This window comes from Topomyia yanbarensis, chromosome 3 (genome assembly GCF_030247195.1).
Source record: "Topomyia yanbarensis strain Yona2022 chromosome 3, ASM3024719v1, whole genome shotgun sequence".
Taxonomy (NCBI): Eukaryota; Metazoa; Arthropoda; class Insecta; order Diptera; family Culicidae; genus Topomyia; species Topomyia yanbarensis.
The window spans coordinates 140,771,868-140,777,514 of NC_080672.1; positions in this window are offsets into that span (position 1 = coordinate 140,771,868).

Below are 5,647 nucleotides of genomic sequence, written 5' to 3' on the forward strand. Positions count from 1 at the left end.
TGTGTGTATATTGCAAAAATATGACAAACTTTATCTGAATACCCACTCGGGCTAAAAGTGTAACGCCGGCCACCGTAGAAAAACATGCACTGGTGTTAAAACAGCTTTTCCGTATACATATGCCTACACCTCGTCCCCGACCAAAACCAGCATGGTCCAACAACAAGCTACGTAAACTGAAAAGATGGCGAGCAGCTGCACTTCGACATTACATTAGGCGACGAAACCCCATTACCAAAAGGGAGTTCACTCTAGCCAGTAACAGCTGCAAAACATATAATCGCTTTCTTTACTCACGAAACGTAGCACAAACGAAACGAAACCCAGTTTTGGTCTTTTCTAAATGGGAAACGTAAAGAAAATGGACTTCCTTCCAGTATGTTTCTCGCAAATGATACGTCCAACATTCCCAGTGGCACCTGTAACTTGTTCGCAAAACAACAAGTTAAAATCCTCTACATCGGTGGGGCCAGATTGGAATCCTTCCATTATACCGAAAAGATACGCAAGCGCATTGTGTACACCTCCACGCACAGTGGGACGAGCCCGGACTTAAGTCCATATATGAAGGTTATGTATTCTCACTAGTATTTTTCTCGTATCAGCTGAGCCATCAGAGACATTTTCGCGAGATTTTAGGTGATTTGAATGCAAAATGAATTTTTGACAGCTCTTTGAAGGGCATAACTCAAGTGTTTTTTTGCATTATTTGACCATAGGAACTACATACGGTTGATTTTATAAATTGCATTAGAGATGGGCGAAACAGTTCACTTCGAAGAACCATTCCCGACTGAACAGTTCTGTAAAAAGAACTAGTTCAGATGAACCGTTCTTCCGTTCAGCTGATAATTTACTTGTATCTAGCGAATGTCTCTCAAAACATTCGATTCTTGGAGAGGAACCAAACAGATGCTGCCCAAACTATTATACCCCTGTATGCTTAACAAGTTCATCAAGGGTAGCGATTTCTTCATGATGTATAACTAGAGAAATAGAGAATGTGATGAGTCGTTCTTCGCCGGTTCCATTCTGGGAGAGCACAGAGAGCGGTTTGTGGGACGGCAAGTCGGTTCATTTTCATTCGTTCGCCTAAAAATCGGTCCGAGAAATTCGCCAAACGGCTTTAGGTCAGGTTCAGTTCATTCGCTTTGAAGAGAATTGAGAACTACCGTTCTTTTAAAAAGAACTTCCGTTCGCTCATTCTCTTCGAAGAACCAGTTCACTTGAACCGTTCGCGAACGAATGGCCCATCTCTAAATTGCATTGCTTCACCAAAATTATCCGTGTGATAAAATTACATCGTAAAATCGCCAAAAATAAGTCACTAATTGGTTTAGTTAGTGTTTAGATAACTGTTTGTCATGAATTTTTATTGAATTTAAACTTCTAAAGCGATAACAACAACGACGTCCGTGAATGCCCGCGATCACACTATGCTCATTCGAAAGCTTTTCATTTACTCTTTAAAAATGAGCCTATGCTAGTTTTGCTAAAACTTGCGATAAGCAGTCAAAATTTGAAAAAAACTGTGAATGGAGACGCATGGTTATTACTGATATTTAATTTGAATATTCACTTTATGACTAGAATAATGACACTAATTTATGCACAACTTTCAAATAGCATTTAGAGCATGATCTACAATGGTTTTACTAGTGATCAAGAGTAAGGAGCCGAATGGGAAGTATGGTTTTTAAGTAGTAAAGGAATTAAGAATGTTTAAAATTCAGTAAATATTTTCAACCATCTGAAATGTGTCATAAAATGTTTCATGAACTATTTTTGCTAACTTACGCAAAAACTGACAAACTGACAGTTGAGTTCTAGTCATTTGGTGAGACTATTTTTTCCGAATTTGCATAGTGCTGATATAGCTTAAGGGTATGCGATATTATTGTCATTGTCATTTCTCAGCCCACACCCTGGCAGACGTTCATCCGCCCATCTAGACTCTGTCAAGATGAGGACCTACAAAGCCTAACTGTTCGTATGTGCTAGTCCGTATAGCACACCAGTTTCTTCCACAAGCAGGCGCCGGCTGTTAACCAGTACCACAAGTTTCAGATACATTACATAGAGGATAGTTGGAGACAGAAAATGAAGAGATAGTAAAGAGATTTTGGTTTGCTGAAACGAGACAAGAAAAGCAAAATAATTGTGAAGTTTTTTTTTATCGGGCATATGGGACTGCAGCTTAACGTAACGTCAAGTTCTCTATTTTGTCTGGTCCAATGTATCCTGCTCCTAACAACGCGTGCTAAGTCGTCAGTGATGCAATAAAAACTTCGCATTGATTCCGCTTCTATTTTCTTCCTGATCTCCTCATGGGTCCCCTAGGTCAGAAGCGGATCAATCGACTGTTAAGTAAATTAGAGATCGCAGTCAGCCGTGATGTCCGCGAATTTCATACATACATACAAACTATTTGGTGCAAGTTCAGAGCGTGTAACGTCGTGTCATCTAGTCTGTCATCCTATGGAAAATAATCCTACCATCGCCTTGGGGTAAACGTCATATTGGCAAATTTTGCATTGAATCCGCTTCTGTCTCTTCCTAATCTCCTTTTGTCTCCTAGGTCCGAAGCAGATCAATCGACTATTAATTGAAACGGTAAACATACTAGCAGTATTAGTCCTTACTCGCGAATACTTTTCCTTCAACTGTGCTGTTTCTACTCTATCTTATAGCATAACTCGATTATCCCTGTTCTAGTCAATATACATATTCATTACATCATGGACCAGGCAAACCCTTAATTTTCTATTATTATTATCCTGAGTAGCTATACCAGTGAAGGTATTTTAGGATTTCGCAAAAAGAATCTCTGCCAATAAAGGCGTAAGAAATATTTATCCACTATTAACCATAAAGTTTGCTCGAACCGAATGTACGCCTGGTTCGACTCGAATAGACCACACCGACCCGAAAGGGTTGCTTATCATTTCTGAGAGCCGGTGTGCTTGGTCGAGTTTAGTAATCATAAGAACAAGTCCTGAATAATTAACTATCTCTTAGGTGCCAGTCCTGCACTCCTTTCCTGAACTAGCCCCATACTCACGATCAAAAGAGTCGACAACTAGTAGGATCCACATGTCCCCCACCCAAGTGAATTGATCAACTTGCAAGTAGGAGCACATATCTACCAACCAGCCAAGAAGACTTCCGAATCAATGAGATTGGACCATGCCAGTCGAAGGCCACAGGCCCAGCGCCATCTCGTACAGTGTCATTGTCATTTCTCAAGATGAGAACCTACAAAGCCTAACTGTTCGTATGTGCTAGTCCGTATAGATTTTGGTTTGCTGAAACGAAACAAGAAAAGCAAAACAATTGTGATTAGTATCGTAGCTATAATAAATAAATAAACGATTTCTCCTCTGTTGTCGGTTTCCCTGTTCACAGTCCTCCCTCCTGTTCCTGATCTGTTTGGGTCACTGGCTTTCCGTTTCCTTGGCCGTCCGGTTCTCCCGCACACATCGTAGCAGGAGAAACAAATGAAAAGACAAAACAAAACAAAATGAAAATAAATGGACGTCTGCTATCTGTGCCTAAATTGATGTTGCTTCTCAGTTTTGCACGACGCAGGAGGGACTTGGCCTTGATCCCAATGCTCTGTCACCGATGTTACGTGATATTCGTTATGGAATATTCTTTGTTTGGGGGCCATTCATAAACAATGTTGTACGTTTTTATCCCTGATCCGCTGATACGTCTAAAATTCATTTTTAGGTGTTTTATCTCGTTACGTGACGCTCTTCCCCTATTGTCAATATCCAACATCATTTATGAATGGTCCCCTGGTGATATATTTAGAGCAGACAATCCAATGAAAAATAGGATTGACAGGATTTTAGTGCGCTCTTGGCACCTTGTGTCACATCTTCATGTTTGTTATACATATTAAGAATACCAAAGCATGCGATGTGATGACCGGAAGATTAGAGAAGCAACTCCTCCCCTTCCCCCCGTAGCTTAAGGGTATGCGATATTATCCTAATAAAATAAGACCATGTTTAAATGAACCATATACGCGAAGAAAGGATTTTGGATTTATTTTAATTTAAGGTATGAAATAAGCAATCCAAGCAACTTAAAACACACCTGCGAAAACAAAATCGTTAACCATCTTGTTGATTAGTGAATGTAAATCAATATTCCACTAAGACGCTCAAAATGTTTGTTTTGAAAATGAAAAAAAAAATGTAGTTTTCATACCAAGTAACCCACTAATGAATAAAACGTTCCAAAATTAGTCGATCACATCTTATTTGATCCTTAAAAATAATATAGTCATTTCTAAAGCCAGAGGCGAATCAATTCGTTTCAATACGGAAAACAAATTCCAAAATTACAATTGAAAGAAATCTTTATAAAAGACAAAATATTTACTTTTGATCCACTCTAATAAGTAGTAAAGTTAATTTCTATTTTCTATAACCAACATAGGAATTCAGCGCACAAAAATGTCTTTAAAATTTTTTTGAATCTTCACAACAAAATAATTATTTTTGAGCCACCCTAATGTATAATGATTTTTTTTGCAAATGTTAATACCAAAAACGATTTAGCACACGAAAATTAATATACACAAATTTTAAGAACGATTTAGTAAAAAAAATTTTTTGAGACGCCCTAATGAATAGTAAATGTTCATTTTTGAAATGTTTTAATGTCGAAAACGAATTCAGCGTACCAAAATTACATAAAAACGTCCTATATGAACCGATACGGAAAAGTTTGGACTTTAGTCCACCTTTTGTTCTAAGTCGTGCCGCTGTGCCACGACCAATCTGTTTCCTGTGTGTTGGAAAAAAACAGTAATGTTTCGTGTTTTTAAAAAAGGTTAGCAAAATGTTGCGAAATATCGTGGCTAACTAACCTCGCTCTACGCCCGATCAAAGTTGTTGGAGATCCTAGTAGGAAATACGGTCTTTCGTGAGACCAAAGCATACATATTGATGGAATAACATGGCTTTTTGAAGGCAGATCAACAACCACCAATCTAGCCCAATTTACTTCGTATTAATTGTTTCTCTCCCTATTTTCTCTGGCAGATACTATTTGTAATGACAGACGAATGTAGTTTTCTGTTGCCAAATGAATTCTTTTATTATCATTAAATGCTTTTGAATATTTTCCATTACGATGTACGTGTACTATCATTTCGGTAGTGCCTTTATACATACCGAAAACCGAACTAAATAGGGTAGACGAGCCCTTATTCATCTCATTAGTCAGGATGTCACACTCTTTCGTTGATAACTCAACTTAAAATGACTGGATTGCGCTTAAATAGCTATCAGTATCTTAGCTTCGTTCCTAAGAAGCAGCACAGTTAGAATGTTTGCCTGGCAAATGTAAAATGCTCGCGTTTGAGCGAAGCGAAAAGTCGAGTACAACGTACCCTTATTCATCCTATCCTTTGAAGTAATGCGTTGAATAGAGATAGCAGATACTGCTCCAACTAATGTGTTCAAATGGGTGGAATGAATAAAGGAGCTAAGATGAATTAGGGCGCAGTAACCCTACAACCTTTCAGAAGATAGTAAAAATTGCATCATTCGAAATCCCTTTGTTGGCAAGCTTTATTTTCTGCGAAACGGAGGTGTCTTCAAAACATGATCAGATGCAAATTTGTAGAAGC